The following is a 19000-nucleotide window of genomic DNA, read 5'->3' on the forward strand; positions in this document are numbered from 1 at the left end:
CTTCAGGGGCAGATATGGAAAAATGCAAAACCCACATGGGGTGAATACAGTTTTATAAGCTTGGCAGATTAGCATAATTGGCAAGAATCCCCAATTAGAAGCACAAGTGATGAAGTAATTCCCCCCTTTTGGTTCCACCTCTTCTGTAGCTCCCCTTTAGATAGGAACTAAACTTTGTTTATGAAAATGTGTCTTGAAGAGGTGATTTCAACCTTGGCTCCCAGGAAGAACCAAGATACGATAGGGGCTTTGGACCCCCCTGGGATTTGGAGCCTCTGGAATGTGTTTTGTCTTTCTGCCTATCAGGGTAGGGAAAAGTACTGGAGTGAGCTAGGAACTATATAACTGTTCAACAAGAGCCTACAGAGCTATGAATATATATATATATATATGTATATATATATATATATATATATATAGGAATTATGAAAGCAAAAATCATTCTGGCAACACTAGTATTAACAAAAAATTGGAAATGAACCAGTTTTATTCTTTGAGATATGGGGAGTTCATTTAAAAAAACCCAAATATTTTGTATTTCTGAATATTAAAATACGTGTGCATGCATACAAATCTGTGCTATACCAGGATATAAAACTAATGACTCTTTCATATCAGCTATCCATAAAAAAATATAAAAGGATGATGAATCATGAAACTCCAATATCTGAGAGATATTAGGCAACATTGCAAAACTGATCAATTTTTTTTCCAGTTATCTAGTTAAAATAACACTTATTGATAACTTTTTATAATTAAGCATTTCATGTTTTAGGAAAATCAGCCAGTAATTTACCATAAACTACAGCTACCTTAGTTTTTTTCAGGACAGCAGCACTCACAAAAGTTCAGCTACAGAATCAAAGAACATTCTTCAGAACAGATAGAGTAAGCTTGTCTTTTGTCTAGTAATGAACTTTCTACAGGGACACTTCTTTGCTAATGTGAATGCTGCTGCTTTGAACCGAATCCTGTGAATCAAATTATATGGCTATATGCAACTGCAGAGTCGTGTCCAATATGATTTTTCAGTAGGCTTCTGTTACAAGATGACAGCTATTCCTAGGAATATTGATTTGACTGGAGAGTCCAGCCTGACTCAGTCTAGTCACAGACTTTCCACATTCCATGAATTTTGAGCAGAATCTTCTTCAGAGACTCTCAGAACTTTAGGAGATGCCAAGGACTTATACTTGCGTGACAGTTAAAAAGGAATTTTTTTTCCTAGTGAAAGCAATGTACAAGACATGTCATCAGGTGTGTTTCAACAGCCCTCTGAATGATATTCTTGAAATAGGAAAAAAGTAATCTATTTGTTCTCTAAGTAATCATTCACTTCCTGTCAGCTGCAGCTTGCTCTTTTTAGAGCTACGTCTCCATATCTCCTGACCTAGTGGTAGCTTCTGAATAGAGGCTAGATGATGCTGTGGCTTACAAGTTGAATAGTGTACCTTTAATCCAGTTTATAACATGAAATATTTGGAATTTAGAAGGACATTGTATTTTTAATTTGTTTCAAGCACTTTGCTATAAATGCTTGGCACATTTGGATGAAAGACGATAACTTAAAACAGGGAAGGTGAGAGCCTGCAATTTTTAAGGGGGTAGAAATATACAATCGCAAAAAACCAAATGAACCCCAAACTCATATCCAGGAACTGATATTGAAGTGCAAAACCAGGTATTAAGCATTAAGTTTGCCTCTTTGGCAGTAGAGTCTGATCCCTTATACAAGAAAAACAAAAATCTAAGATGGTGAATCACCACACATGACAGCAGTGAGACCTGCCATGAAATCCCTCTACTGGTTCCCACTAAGGACAACAGAGGGAATTGTGAAGTGAAAGATGATTCCCTTCTTGTTCCTGTGCATCAGGCTATTCTAAAGTATGCCTTTGACATGCCTGCTCTTCAACAAATGTTGGGAATGGGAGAACTCAGAACCTGTTAGCTGTTCATTGATTTAATAAATGTTCTGTCTAAAATGATTTTATGAGGGAGATGTCATTCAGTCTTTCTCAAAAGAGATATGGCACTTGTTTTCAACTGCATAAAATGGGAAAACATAAGAGGAAGGAAAAATCACTACAAAATCTAGTATTATTTTTTTATCTGAAAGGGCATGCCATTATCTAAATATAAACAATCCCTTAGAGTCATCAAATTGTCTAGAATCCAAATTAAGCTTCCCACTAGACCTGGTCATATTAATGTTCAAGGTGAATTTGTCATGCTTGTCCATCAGTCAGCAAACAGAATATAATTTATTTTTCCATGTTTCATTCAGCTCTGAAGATATATACCATTTACTGGTGTGGTGGGTTTGGTGTTGGCTAATCACTAATATACTTACTTTTTGTTGTGAGATAGGATTAGGAGAAAGGCAAAGTAGGCTTAAAACTTTTAAAGGGTATAAAGAAGATTTTATTAAAAGTAACTAGAAGGAAAAAAGTAGTAAGAATCAAAACAAACCTTCTAGAACACTTCTCTTCCCCCTACAACTTTTTCTCACTGAAAATGTAAAGAAACTACACTTAAGATTTCTAGTCCGTTTACTACTTCTAAAATAGTCTTTTTTTAGTTTATTGAAGGAGAGAAGTCTTTTTTGTTAAGGTTATGGAGACTTCTCCACAAGAGGAAAAATAGTTTTTTTGTGGTTCTCAATTTTGTTACAAGTAGCAGCCGTCCAGGGAACTCTGCTATTGTGAAATCTTTCCCATTTCTACAAGCCTTCTTATAGCTTGTTGATGGGCTATGTTGACTTATGTGGTATTGTTTTCAAGATGAGTTGTTTAAAGGTAAAAGTTTTCATTACCTATTTCTAAAATCATCTTTATCTCTGGGAACAGAGATTTCTTTCCTTCTTCTGGAAGCACAGGACTACTCTTCTCTCTCTCTCTCTGTTTAAACTTCTCATGGGATTACAGTTATTTTAACATCTACTTATTTTACAATGGAGGCTTTTCCTCGATAATAATTTGAACACTTTTATCTCTCTATAGTTTTATGTGCTATAAGGAAAAAGAGTCTTTTCTCTATAGCTTACAAGAGGATTTCAGCTCTAAAAACAAGGCATCTCCTCACCCCTCTCATCTGGGACAACTTTTTTTTTGGATTACTTCGATGACTTCATGTTGTTCTGTTACATATTTGTCAGCGATGGAGAGAGACGGGGAGACTGATTTGGTGATCAGAATCCGATTTTATTGTGGGATACAAAGGCTTATATACTATTTCAGGGAGATTAGTAATGTGTACTACAATGATTAGGTTGAAATCACATACACAAACTTATGCATATAACAACATCTCTTGCTTGCAGAGTTTAATAGGATTTTCTTTTTCTGGTAAACCTGTCTGATTAAATCTTTGCTATCTAGATCTAATTTTCAAAGTTCTGTTTGCTTTTGCCAAGGCATCCTGTTATCAAATCTCTTATGTTAACCAGGTCCAAAGCCCATCATCTGTCTTGTGTCCCCCAACATTCCAACGCATATTTGCATCTTGGTTTTTTCTCTCACTCGAGGGAGGATTGAAGTATTGAAAGGGTTAACATTACGTTTGAGGTCGACTTGCTGGTAACTTGTGGCAGGGAGCTGCGGTTTGCTTGTGTCAAGATCGCCTTCATGGTTGTTTTTTGTTTTTTTGTATGGGTTGTAGAGGTCTCAGGTCTCAGCTGCGCTGGGAGAAGGGGATTTGATGATGAGATCTTTACAGCTGTGGCCAGACCTGCTCTTGAGTGCAATTGCACGGCACATACAGGACAACCAGGGAATGAGGCCCAGCCAGCATAGGTTTAGGTAAGCCAAGTCCTGCTTGGCTAACCTGATCTCCTTCTATGACCAGGTGACCTGCCTAGTGGATGAGGGAAAGGCTGTGGATATTGTCTATCTGGACTTTAGTAAAGCTTTTGACACTGTCTCCTGCAGCATTCTCCTTGAGAAACTGTCTGCTCATGGCTTGGATGGGCGTACTCTGCTGGCTGGATGGCTGGGCCCAAAGAATTGTGGTGAATGGAGTTGTAGCCAGTCACACATGGTGTTCCCCAGGGCTCAGTATTGGGGCCAATTCTGTTAATATCTTTGTCGTGGATCTGGATAAGGGGATTGAGTGCACCCTCAGTAACTTTTCAGATGACACCTAGCTGGGCGGGAGTGTTAATCTGATTGAAGGTAGGAAGGTTCTGCAAAAGGGATCTGGACGGACTGGATCGATAAGCCAAGGACAATTGTATGAAATTCAACAAGACCAAGTGCTGGGTCCTGCAATTGTGTCATAACAACCCCATGCATCATCTTCGTGGCCCTCCACTTGTGTGGAAAATCATGCTATGCAAAGCCAGTGTCCATAAAGGAGGCAGAGGAGTCCTGCAACTTTGTCTGAATAAAGGGAGAGAGTCCACTGGGCCACATGCCCACAGGGTTGTCTCTCTCGAGGTTTCGGAGGGCGCAGCCTCCTTTTATCCTAAACTCCCGGCCGCACGTTGCCCTCCTCCTTTCCCTGTTGGCTGAGGTACTATGAAGGTACAGACTTCCGGAACCACCTACCACATATCCTCCCCTTGAACCTGTCATTTTACCCCAGAAGTTCAGAACTTTAGGCTTGTGCAGACCCACTTGACTGTTTCAGGAGTTAAGCTGTCTGGGCTCTGTAACAAACCGGGCTGCTTGAAGTTAATAGAGACATTAAGACCCATTTAAAAGACGTTAAGACCCATACCCTCACCCATTTCATTGTAAAGACATCTACCCTATCAGTGCCATCTTAGTTTCTGTTACCAGCTTCAAAAGGTGCTTCTTCATTTCTCCATTCATGGTTTCCACTTGATCTGAATTCTCAGGGTGCCAGGGGGTATGGAGGTCCCAGTGAATTCTCAAAGCAGCCATAATCCCTTTGTCAGGAAAATTAGCCCACAAACACCAGAGGTTATGTCCAAAAAGGAGACAGAGGAGTACTGTAACTTTATTTGAAGAAAAGGAGAGGCCATGGGGCATTTCCCCTGGGGTCTCTCACATTGTTAGAGGACGCAGCCCCATTTTTGTCCTAATTACCCAGCCACGTTTCCCTCTCTCTTTCCATATTGGCTAAGGTCCTTGAGAGGTACAGACTTCTTGAAATGCCTAATGCCCAAGATCCCCTTGTAATGTATACCCCCCTACCCCCCCCTCTTTTTCTTTTCCTTGTGTCAATCAGTGGACTTCCTATGGAATTTATGGTTCTTGCCATTGTTTCTTTCATCTCTCTGTATCTAACTTTATTTATCAGCAGACCCACAGTTTGTTTGTAAAGACAAATCCCTCATTCCTTTCAATCCCTCCTTTTTTCTTTTCTCAATAATTGTCTTTACAAACTTTAATTATCATTGACTTACTTTCCCATTCCTGTGTCTTTTTGATTTTGCAATTATTTGCAGTGACATAATTTTCTGTCCTTTTGTAGCCATTTCTGGATTTGTAGGCATGGCTACTACCTGCATCCCCTTGATCACATGTTGAACAAGTTGCACTAAGCAAGGGATCATGCGTGGTAAAAAGATGAGAGTTGCTACAGCACATAAGAGGAAAAACAGCATCCGTTTAACCGATACTCCACCAGGTAACCATAAAAACATGCGCCATTCCCATTCTTTCTACATTTGGACCGATACATGAGCTAACTTTCTTATTCCCTGCCACAGTTGGGACAGACATGACACGACATTACACTCTGAGGTTCATGCAGCAATAACAATACTTTATTGTTCACCACTTGCTTTTATATGGTTGACTCCGATTGGCTAGAATCTTGGTGCCACCCAGTTCACTGACCAATAGCTATCTGCATACATGCTTGTCAGGGATTGGCTGGAATCCGTTCTCTGCAGCCAAGTCCCTCCGCCTCTCAGTGCCCTCTCTCCCAAAGATGTTTCCTTTCTATCACAGGTATAGGTTGATTGAGTTAAGGTCAGGGTTACTTGTGCCTGTGAGGCTTTCGGGTCAGCTGTTAGCCATCACAGTTCCCTTTGCTATTTGTTTCCTTACTTTTCCATTGTCATCTATTTGCAAAAACCAGTTTGAGCAATTTAATTTTCTACACACTCCCCCTTCTTCTGCTAATAAATAAATCCAAAGATGAAGTCCAGTCGCAAACACTTTTTCCCACATATACACCTCCTGTTCTATTTAGCCAATAAATGCCTCTTTCAGAATAAAGTCACTTACGGCAATGAAGAGAGAGAGACAGGGACTGAGTGTGATGGTCAAAGAATCAGATTTGATTGTGGGATACAAAGGCTTATATACTATTTTAGGGAGACTAGTAATGTTTTACTACAATAATTGGGTTAAAAATCACATAAACAAACTTATGCATTTTAAGCATCTCTTACTTGCAGAAGTGTCCTGGTTTAGGACAAATTAGGGGAAATCTCCAAAAGGGAGCCCCCCAAAACAAAACAAACCTCCAACCACTCCTCCCCCAACACCGGGTTCAGGAAGGAATTTCTCTGAGGAGCAAAGTGGAAAACAAAACCTATTTATTTACAAGTAACAAAAGAACACTCCCCAACACAAGAAAAGAAAAGAAACCAGACTGTGTTGTGAAGGGCGCTGAGCTTCTCTCGCAAGCTCCGGGTGTCCTGGACGTCTCAGGTCAGGTCCAGAGCCGGTCCAGTATCTTCAGGGGAGGGTAAGAAAGAGGGAACAAAAGAAAAGGAAAAAAAACAGCGCAAAAAGCAGAAAGCAAGCAAGCAAGCGGCTAGCCAAGCCAAGCAGCCAAAAGCCAAAAAGCCAAAAAGCGAAAGTGCCTGGTCACACACTCCCTCCTCTCTTCCCCGCCCCGCCGCAGCAAGACGGCCGGGGGGGGGGGGGGGGGGAGAGAGAAAAGGCACAGCTGCCAGACACAACACACGATATTGGGATAAAGGCTGTCAACCCACGACAAGAAGTCTTGATGTAATTTTCTTTTTCCAGTAAGTCAGTCTGATTGGATCTTCTTGCAATCTTGATTTAATCCTCAAAGTTCTGTTTGCTCTTGCCAAGGCATCCTGTTATCAAATCTCTTATGCTAACCAGGTTCGAAGTCCCTCATCTGTCTTGTGTATCCCAATATCTCTCCCTTCTTTTTTCAACCAAAACCACTCCTTCAATGGCCTTAATAATTAATCTCTGCACACATTGAAAAAAGCAAAGTATCATGATTAATACAATTATTATCAAAATCATCACATACATACCCATCCTAAAAAGAATCTTTTAGCTAAAAACTCCAGCCGCTAAAAGGCTCAGGCTTGATCTTTATAAACTAAAAACATTACTGATGGCAGCCGCAGGGGGGGGGGGGCATTGCTGGATTTAGAAAGGCTGCCAGAAGTATAATTGTACCAAAAGGTTTGATTCTTATACACGAGGTGATAGGGAGAAACATTTTAAAGTTTTAGACTGATTTCTTCTTCTGTACTTAAATGTAACACAAAAATCCATTTCCACAGAACCCAGGAGATCTAAATCTTGGGGTTCCACCAAGGGTGTTTTAGGAAAGCAAAGGGTCAAATTTGATTTTATTTGATTCAAAAATTTTTAGTGTAAATATTAGTGTAAAGTTCTGGAGGGGCTATATTCCCCCCTACTTTTTTGTTTTTAATAACATGTGTTTCTCATTATGAACATGAAGGCATCATAAAAGCATAACAATATGTAAGAAAACAATAAACTTATACTAAGTAAAAATAAATCAGATAATACATACAATTAGTCATACATGAAAAATAGAATGGTGATTTAAATCAATGCATTATCAATTTCTTAAGTATTATACTATTGCTTAGAGTCTGGAGTAATTGGCAAACTTCATTTTGAAAGTGAGGGCTTAGAAAATCATTCCTGGCAAAGATTTCCAAGTTCACTTTAAAAGGAGGTTCATCCATTATAGGTCCAAGTTAGGCAAGTCAAAATTACTCGAGTATAGTTTTGGTGTAGGAAACACTTGGGTTTATTGGGTATATTTCTCTACTAGTTAAGGCTAGGACTTGGCCAGGGTCCAGGCTTTTAACTGGAAGAGTCTCTTTAATATATTTTAGAAACCTCTTAGTAATAGTAGTTAGAAAAGTAATATATGTCTTACAAATAGCTATACAACCATATGGGAAAGTTTTCAAATCAGCTGGCTTTGTCCTTTATCGTTAAACAGTCAATGGTACCATAGACAAAGCGCAAATGAATAAAGTAATGCCTGTTGTAAAAAGTCAGTGAATTCATATTATAAGATTATCAACATAATCAGGATTACTAATATATCAGTAGAAACTGTCTTAAGAAATTGAGGTTATATTTTCCTAGACATTTATGCACATATGACATTAAAGCAAAATGTAAATAAGAAAGCATTAAATAACTTATAACTGATAACAGTCATAATATGGAATTGTTACTCATTCTTCAGTGCTACCTATGGAAGATAAACCAGCAGAGATTGTTCTTATTTTTATAACAAAATAGCTGTATTGTGCAATTTAAATAAGCAAATTTTAACAAAACTTAAAATCAGTTTCACCAAAACTTAACTGTGAGAAATGGCTACTCACTTTTCATAAATTTAGAAAGGTTTATTAAACCTTATCAAAAATACAACAGAAGACTGAATAGAGAAAATGTTACGGCGCCAGGAGCAAAGGATTTTCCCCACCATGTGCACACCCAGACAATGGAGGTTTCGTGTTTTAACCCTTTAGCCCCTCCCAAAATTCTGTCCATCGACTCCTTCTTCACTGTCCAGTGGTGGAGTTTACTTCCTCAAATCCTGATTGGAGGTCAGATGTGGCCATAGTGACAAGCTGGCCCTCCAAAATGTCCCAACCCCGGCTGTCCCTTGATAACAATGCGGGGGTAAAACATAACTATAAATCTATAAAACTTTTCTTAACCTATATACATGATATTTGTCTGTTAATTGTGAGAGTCAATCATCGCATTACTCATCTATCACATTAACTTCACTTAAATGTAAGAGAGAGTATATCTAAAAGAACTTAAAGTTAACATTATTGAACTGATCTGAACAGCACTTAACAGAACTTAAAATAACAGAACTTGAATAATACTTAAATTTAACTTTGCTTAGTCTTACTAATACTTAATCTTAACAGTACTTAAAAGAATTTAAAGTAATTTTGACTCTATCATTACAAAGAAGTTACTGAAAATTTGTCATATAACAGTTAAACACCAAAGTAAAAAAACATGCAAGTAAACAACTGTACTGAAATATTTACCATACAATTACCTTGTTAGAAATATGGAGTAAAAAGCAAGTACTTAATAGAGCTGACAGTGGAGTTTATATATTAATTATAGTTAAGTCTCAAATAACTACTGCAGATAACATTCAAGGTTTGTCTTGAATGTGAGCTAACAAATCTTGAAGTTATGACTTATCTAATTACTCTCAGTGAACTATGCAGTTTTGCTATGTTACTAATATTTAAGACACCACCTCTATACAAACACCTTTGAATTTTTCTAGTTACAATCCTGTTAAAAATCACAATTCACAAGTTACTAAGATTAGAAGGTTAATTTTAACACAGAGCTTGCCAACCCAAGCTAAGAGGGGGTGCCGCACCCCCTGCTAGCAGTTTGTAAAGATTTCTTGTAGGTTAGATTTAAGTTTGGCTAAATTAAATAATGGGATATAACCACTGAAGGCTAAAACAATAAAAATTTAGTTATACAGTACTAAATAACTGTACCCAAAAATTCACAACAAAATACATTGTTTAAAATAAGAAAGTGAGTAACTGGAAATATAACCAGTTTTACCAGGGCTGGGTGTTCCTTGGGGCTTTAGATCTGTATCTAGTGTTAGTTTGGTAGCTGGGCTGCTCCTTCCAATGCTTGAAAGTGCCTGAAGCACATCAGCCAGGGACCATTGTGGGGGTGTCTGGTGTCCCAATGAATCATATACAAAGTTTGAATGCATAAAAATTCCCCACTGTATCAACACATCCCTCCCCCACAAAACCAGGGCAACTGAAAACACAAAAGGTTTAACTGTGGCGATCTGCCCATTAGGCCCTGTTATCTGTGCCAAGTGTTAGCTTTGCAGGCTTTCAGAGATTTCCACCCACACCAGAGAGTACCTGAATCGTTAATGGCCAATCACTGGGCTGTAGCAGCCACGGGGCCTGCAAGGCCTCCCTGGCGGTCACTTGCCTAAGATAAGAAATACCTAGTCATGATGACTGGACCAAAGAAGCCTCTCTTCCACCTTCGGACCCTTGTTATTTCTCTGTGTAAGAACACAGGTCATATTTGCCTCGACCCTTACTATTGGACTGTTTCCCAAAACCCCTATACCCTATATAAACCCCTGCCTCTGCCTAGTTTGGCAGAAGAACTGTACCTGACACCCTTCACAGAGGCTGCCAATAAAGACACCTCCGTGGAACCTCACACTGCTCTTCTCTCTCATCCCTGCGTCTGCTGAGGCACTTAGAAAGCAAAGAGCTGAAATCACTAAAGAGCTGAAATTACCAAAGAGCTGATCTCACTGAAAGAGCTAAGCCGCTTGCTAAGATCGCCTGTGGCTGGGAGCCTGCCTGGGCCACCTGGGCAGGTTGTGCTTAGCGGTGTTATAAATGATCACTCGAAAGCCAAATTATCAAAATTGTGAAAAGATTTATTTCTCTTTTTCCGCGACCAAAGTATGGTCCTCAAAACCACCACAGCCAGAGACAGCATCGAGCCCGGGATCATTGCTGAGTGAACCTGGATCTGACCTCTAGTGCATCGAATCCCCCCTCGTTCACCTGAGCTGCTTCTAGCTGGGACGTTTTATACAGTTTATTATGCCCGAAGTGAAGGAGTCCAAGTTTCTTTCGTAACTCTGTATATTCATAGCTGGTTCTTTCACTGTGCAGAGCTGGACAATTGCCGTTTCCTGGTTGATAGCCAGCGTTGATTGAATCCTGGGAAGTCACGTATTCACATGTATCTTTCTGGTGACTTTGGCTATCTTGATCAATGTTATCAACAGGGGATGATCACTCTTAGAGACCTTCCAATAACTTGGGGTAACTGCGATAACTTGGGGTAACGGCACTGGGTGCTTCTATTCATAAGTTAAATGCCGATCATTATCTGGCCTTTTGGAGTTTGAATAGACATCCACCTCTCAGGCTGCTTGTGGTCAGAGACTTGTTTGTATTTCACAATCTTTATAAAATACATTCTTTTATAGCATGAATTATTTCTAACATATATTACAGTGGGACTTTGCTATCCGGGACACCTATGGCAGCCAGGGTCAGACAGACCCAATGTCCTGGGTTGACTATATGATGCTTTTATCCCCAATCATCTCATTCTGTTTATGTTGAATAATAAGTTTTGCACATTTAAGAGTGTTCCAGAGAGTGAAGGGGGGGAGACAAGAAGCGCGCAGTTTGTTTTCAGACACTGTACTCCACTCCTCCACATTCCTCCTCCTGAACTGTGTTGTCTGCGGATGCACAGACAGCGGGACAGAGCTCTTTTTTGCTTTTTAGTTAGTGTTAGCTAGCTGAGGCAAAGAAGTTCCCTGGACTTCTGAGTTTTTTTTTCCTTTTCTTTGGACCTCTTGAAACCTGCTCTGGACTGAACACCCAAAAGAGCACCGGCAGCTCGCACCTGTGGCCCACCAGGCCAGGCTTGGGCCGCGGCATTTCCATCACTGGAGGGACTGATAAGAGACTGAAGTGAGCTAAGCTGCAACCCAGGGAGGGGACTTTCTGAGTTTGTAATCTCTTTTGGAGTAGCAAGAGGTTTCATTGTTTAATATTGTTTAGGTTTAACGCAGTCCAGGAGCAGGAATGTGGAGGAGTGAGTGCAGTGTATGAAAACAAACTGCACGCTTCTTCTCTCCCCCCTTCACTCTCTGGAACAAGTCTTAAAGGTGCAAAACTTGTTATTCAGCATAAACAGAACAAGACAATTTGGGATAAAAGCATCATATAGTCAACCCAGGACAACCTCCTTCCCGACTTTTAGGAGCCAACAGGATTAAGGGGCAGAAGTTGAGAATAACAAGAGAATACCCTTTGTTTGAAAGGAATTTTTGCATCATGTATGAGATATATGAGTATGCAACATGCTAGTGCTTTTAAGGGTTAATCCTTTGTTAGCAAGGTGTGCTTTTGCTTGACAGAAAGAGCAAAACACACCTAGATGTCTGTAATTCTTTGGTTTTATGGTCCTTTATTTTCCTAACTCTGATTGTCCCAATTCTTATTACTACAATTTTTATTACTATTTTTATATCAATTTTATTACTCTTAAACGTTTAAAATTTCAGAACAAGCGATTGGCGTTTTTCACACTTGCAATGAAAACACAAACAAATCACAAACATTAACAAACTGACAATGCAAACAATTATGGTGGCACTTTAAATTTCATTGGTTTTCACACAGCTCCATCTCATGCTGGTAGGTTCCTGTAAAAGTGAAAATTTGGCCTACTAGACCAATTATTAAAATGAAGTAAAAACTTCTTGTGGTTAACACAAAGTGACAGAATCCATGTGAAGAAATGGTTATCACATTTAGGTGTGATTTTTCTACTTGCAGTTTCTGTGCTCTCAAACTGTTTTCCTTATCTTCAGTGCAGGGATGTTTGAGATTCCAGGAAAAGAGAAAAGAAACAAACTTCCCCAGCAAAATATGCCTGAATTAAACAAGTTGTTAATTGCATTAACTTAGGTGGAGTTTTAGCTTTTATTCTATGAGGTGCTTGTTCAACCACTTTTGTTGTTTCTCATAGGTTTTCAGTGGGGTTTCCTCCAACTGATTGTTCAGCGAAGGGAGTGAGACTGCTTTTAAAAAATTGTGCAATGGTTGCAGCTGGTAAATTAGGCATTTGAGTTGCTTTTATTTCAGGGTTTTAGCAGGCTTCTGCTTTTTGCCCTGGAGCAGTTAGCCTTATCAGTTTGCTTCTTTTGTTCGAGTGGTTTTCCTTTTGGACATGATCGAGTTCTGAGGCAAGCAATGCCACTGCCTAAAGCTTTTCTTAATAATCAATCACTTTTTTAGTAGTCAATCATCTTTTAGTAACCAATTGCTCCCTATCCCAATTTTTTTTTAAATCAAGACAACTCCAGGGGTAGGAAGGCGACTAATAAATTAACCAAAGAAGGATAACAAAATATTTTCCCCTAAAGTTTTCCTATAGCCCCCACAGAGGGGGTGTCCAATTACTGAAGATAGTACACAGTATTTTGCCTTTGAGTCGGAAGAGGAGGAAGGAGGGGAAAATGGTAAAACAATTGACCTGGACAGTCCTTCCGCAGGGATATGCAGAGTCACCGGTTTTGTTCGGTCAAGCTTTGCAGAAAATATTAAGAGAGTTTACTCTACTCTCAGGAGTTACGTTGTTGCAGTGTGTGGATGATTTTATCAGGGGAACAGGAAAAGGTAGTTGAGGAGGCTATTGTGAAGCTGCTTAATTTTCTTGCTAAAAAAGGACTTAGAGTGTCCGAAAAGAAGGCACAGTTAGCAGAATAAAAGGTCAAATATTTGGGACACATTTTGACTCTAGGGTTACAGTGTATTGATCCAGAAAGAATACAAGAGATTTTACAAGTTCCATTACCCCAGATAAAAACGGAGTTACAGCAGTTTTGAGGGTTGGTGGGATACTGCAGAGCATGGATTGAGGATTTTTCTGTTATAGCTTGACCTTTATATGACTTTTTAACCCAAGATAGTCCTAATGTCATGGTTTGGACATGGTGAAGAAAGGATCTGATTCAGGATGGTATAGGGATCCAGAACTGAGGGATGCCTTGGTTTGACAATTTCATTTTTTATTCTTAAATCCTTCACCATTCTGTAAGTTCCATCTGGTTTCTTAACTGGAAGGATAGGAGTGTTATAGGGAGACATACATGGCTGCAAAAGATCTGCCTTTATCAGGGACTCAATGACAGACTGTAACCCCTTCCTTCCCTCCCTTGAAAGAGGGTATTGCTTTTTAGACATCACTTGTCCTGGTTGCTTCAAAGTAATTTGGAGAGGTGCTATGTCTAGTTTTCCATATTTCCCTGGGGCTGCCCACACTTCTGGATTTATTTCAGCATAAGCCTTCTCAGACACTTTACACAAAGATATCACAGTGTGGGACACTGTCATTTTTTACAATACTAATTTGCATTCCCACTTTACCCATCAAACCCTTCCCACTAAGTAACAATCATAATTAGGAACAAACAAGAATTCATGCATTTCAAACCTATCTCCCACATCTATTAAAAGGGGTAGAATTAAATGCACTGGTTCATAATTTCCACTCACTCCTTGAATAATCAAAGATCTTTTTGACAATTTCCCCCCCCCCCTTAGGTATAAAATTTAAAGTGGATCGAGAGGCCCCTATGTCTAGCAGAAAGCACACCTCCTCTTGATCTGGACCCACCTTAAAAGTTATCAACGGCTCCAGAGTGGTGGGTCCTTGATATAATGAGAGCCCCTGACACCCCTAACAATCCATTTCCATTATCCTCTGGACTTCCTCCTCCTGAGGGTCCAGCTTTCTCTGCGGACACTCCCTTTTCCAATGCTCTTCTGCCCAGCAGATAGCGCACTGGTTTCTCCCCAACCGCTGTTTGGGTTGGCTTTCCTCAGCCAAGGAGGGAATACCTCTGCCACATCCTTGTGGCCGACCTTGTCCCCTCTGTCCCGGGGGACCCCTTGGACCCTGCAGTTTGTTTCTCTGGGGCTGAATCAAATGCATGTTAAGCTCACTAAGGGTTGCTGGGTAAGCTGCTCCTTCCATAATTACCAAAAAAAATTTTGAAGACTGTAATACAGTGAAGAAGGATAAGTTTTTCTGACCCCTTATTTTTAAGCTGCCCTCAAGATAATTGCACAAGTAGGACACATGTTGTCCGTGACTATCAGTGGAAGTGGCAACACCGGAACGGAACTCAAACCCTTTTGGATAAGTTCTGGTCCAGATGTAACAAAACAGATCTGGCATGTAACTGCAGGTGGAAACCTCATGTGGGAGCTTGGAAGTGCAAATACTATGATTCTTATGGAGGGGCACCTATTGTTGGGGGACTGTTAGTATAGAAAGCGAAGGGAGACGACCCATCCTCTGATCAGCATCGAACTCTGATTTATTGATCAACCAGGCACTTTTTATAACAGTGTTAATTAAGCTCATACATATTGCAAAACCCAAGCTCATCATAGGCTACAGATAAAACATTAATTCCTCCTTTTGTTTTCAATACCTGTGGTTTGTTATTGAAACCAAGATTTGTGTTCTCACCCTGATATGAATGGTTCTCAAAATCTCCATGTCTTTTCCCAAAACAGCCAAGGACAGAATGTTTACCTGTTATGAGAAGACTGCCTGAGAACTCTGCTGTTTATAGAAATGTGCCTGAGAACCTTATTATTTACAGAAACAGGCTTGGGAACTGCTGCTTACAACTGCCTTTTACTTTTCCATCAGCTGTATATTTTCATGGCCTTTTTTCCTTCAAGCCATGTCTGAGCAAAATTCTCCAACATGTTAGGCCGAGGAAGGAAGTTGTATTTTGACCCACCCATTGATTATGAAAATTGGAAAGATCCCTTTGCCAATGGGACCTGGGCTTTAAAAGGACATTACCGGATTTGTGGCCAATATGTTTACCACAGGTTACCCTCAAACTGGTCAGGGATATGTTATGTAGGGTATATTAGACCACTGTTCTTTCTGCTACCACAAGTTCAGGGAAATCAGTTAGGAGTCAGGGTATATGATGACCTAATTAGAGAAAACCAGTCAATTGATGTATCCCTGGTTGGAGGGAGCACCCAAAAGTGGGGTAAAGATGAATGGTCACCTGAACAAATTATACAACACTATGGGCCAGCCACATGGAATCCTAATGAATTAATATCAGGTGCCAGAAAACCGATTTATAATTTAAATCGGATAATTTGGTTACAAGCTGTCTTTGAAGTAACAATGAACCAGACAGCTACAGCTCTCGACCTCCTTGCTGAACAATCTACTCAGATGAGAAATGCAATATTTCAACATTGGATAGTATTAGACTATATATTAGCAGAAGAAGGGGGAAAGTGTGGCAAATTAAACAACTTAAACTGCTGTTTGCACATAGATGACAATGGTGGTGGTACAAATAACAAAAGAAATAAGAAAGTTAGCTCATGTACCAGTCCAAACATGGAAAGGATGGGAATGGGACATGTTTTCATGGTTACCTGGTGGAGTATGGGTTAAATAAATGCCTTTTTTCCTTTTATGTGCTGTAGCAACTCTCATCTTTTTACCATGCATGATTCCTTGCTTAGTACAACTTATTCAACATGTCATCAAAGGGATGCAGGTTATAGCCATGCCTACTGGTCCAGAGATGGCTACAAAAGGACAGAAATTGATGTCACTGCAAATATTTGCAAAACCAAAAAAACACACAGGAATGGGAAATTAAGTCAATGATAATTAAAGTTTGTAAAGACAATTATTAAAAAGAAATAAAAGAGGAAGGATTGAGAGGAATGACAGATTTGTATTTACAAACAAGCTGTGGGTCTGCTGGTAGATAAAACTAGCACTGAGAGATGAAAGAAACCATGGGAAGGATTCCACTGATTGATGAATGGCAAAAGATATTTGCCTTTACAAACAAACTGAAGGTTTGCTGATAAATGAAATTGGATATTAAAAAATGAAAGAAACAATGGGGAAAACCCCTAAATTCCATAAGAATTAAAAATTAACAGGAAGGTTATACATTAGAATGAAATAGTCGGTATCAGACATATCAGGAAGTCTGTACCTCTCAAGTACCTTAGCCAATGGGGAAAGAGAGAAGGGAAATGCGGCCAGGAAATTAGGACAAAAAGGAAGCTGCGTCCTCCAAAAATTTGAGAGACTCCCCCCAGGGGCATGCCCCATGGCCTCTCCCTTTATTCAAATAAAGTAAAAGGACTCCTCTGTCTCCTTTTTGGACATAATCCTCTGGTGTTTGTGGATTAATTTTCCTTACAGAAGGTATTTTGGGATCATCATCCCTATAGTCAAGACCCCTTTTCAACTTTCCTTTGCTGCCCACCCTGGATGTCCATGTCCAGTGGTCCTTTCCTGTGGACTCTTCACGGACCCCCCCTGGTCCACCTCTCTGTCTCCTGGACAGTCTCAGGTACCAAATTAATTGCCCAGTGCTGGCCAGCATCGACGGGAACTGCTCACCTAAAAACTGGACGAGACGTGCCTCCAGCTCCTCTTGCTGCATGCCGGACACAGATGTTGGAAGGATCCCGGATGATACCCCATTTTGTATGGAAAATCATGCTATGAAAAGCCAGTGTCCACAAAGGAGGAAGAGGAGTCCTGCAACTTTGTTCAAATAAAGGGAGAGAGTCCACTGGGCCACATGCCTGCACGGTTGTCTCTCTCAAGGTTTCAGAGGGTGCAGCCTCCTTTTATCCCAAACTCCCAGCCACATGTTGCCCTCTTCCTTTCCCCATTGGCTTTGGTACTAGGAAGGTACAGCCTTCCAGAACCACCTACCACATATCCCCCTCCTTGAACCTGTCATTTTACCCCAAAGTAAGGAAGTTCAGGCTTGTGCAGACCCACTTGACTGTTTCAGGAGTTAAGCTGTCTGGGCTCTGTAACAAACCGGGCTGCTTGAAGTCAGTAGAGACATTAGGACCCATTTCAAAGATGTTAACACCCATACCTTCATCCATCAAATTCTTTGTAAAGACATCTTCCCTATCACTCTGAACCCACTCTGACACATTGTCTTGATTTAAGACAATTATAACAGGTGGACACTAAAATGAGTTACCTCCACTTATAGTTTTGACCAATCCCTTTCCACTAATAAGGAGAAATGAATACGAGTAGATATAAGTGAAAAAAATAACAGTTTACTAAAAAAATGAAAAACAGTAAAAAACATTAACAGTAATAGTCTCTAGTTACAAAGTTGCTGAAATCTTGCAGACTTCCCAGGAACAAAAAAGACAAACTCAAAATGACAGTGACCCCTCCCCCTAAGATGGCACCTGCCTGTAGGGAGATAGAGGGAAAATGGTGGCAGCCTCCCCCCCCCCCCCCGGCACTTATGTCTCCAGTGGCAGCAGCTCTGTCAGTCAAAGTGGCTGGCACATTCCAGCAGCTGGTATCAGTCCAGGGCTAGAACTCTGTCATGGTTTGACCCTGACACAATGCCAGTGCCCCCATGAGAATACACTCTCCCTGGTGTCTGCTGCGAGATGTGATGTGACCAGGAATAAGAACCACAGGCTCTTGCTTAAAAAGAAAAAGTTTATTAGCTAGACTACAAGCGAAAGAAAAACACACAAGGAAAAATGAAAACCTTACAAAAGCATTCTCCTCCTCCCACAACCAAATTCCCAATACCATACATCTTCCAAAATCACTAACTCTTTGTCTGGCACCACCCTTTAGAATACCCAATTCTCAGTTCATCCAAAAGGGAGGAGTCCTTCTTGTAGCCATGGTGTCTTCTTCCTTTCCATGTTCAGTGCTCTCACCACCAAACTTGGAACCAAGCTGTCTCGAGGGTTGTCTTTTAAGGATGCATCGTCCCACTCCAAAAGGCACAGTCTCTCCTTTCGGGACATCGGCCCCCCCCACATTTTTAGCACCCCCTGGGGCCGAGGGGTATCCACACTGCACTCCTCCTGGTTCTGAGGCCCAGGCTCCCCCTCAAATACAGTCTCTGCATCGCATGGAAACAGTCCATAGCTATACAAAAAGCATCCAGCAACATGCTACTCCATCACCCTTTCCACCCCCTGGGGTTCTTCTTTCTCTCTCTCTTGCTCAGACCTTCCTCTCCTTTACTCAGTTCCTTCTTCATCCTCTAAATTCATATCTTCTCCAGGGGAAGGTTAACGCTCTGCTAAGTTTTCATTATCCACAAAAAGGTTAAAAGCCCTTAAACTCGGCTGGACACCTTGCGGCAGTTCCCCCCCCCCCCCCCAGTCCTTCTC

This window comes from Melospiza georgiana, chromosome W (genome assembly GCF_028018845.1).
Source record: "Melospiza georgiana isolate bMelGeo1 chromosome W, bMelGeo1.pri, whole genome shotgun sequence".
Taxonomy (NCBI): domain Eukaryota; kingdom Metazoa; phylum Chordata; class Aves; order Passeriformes; family Passerellidae; genus Melospiza; species Melospiza georgiana.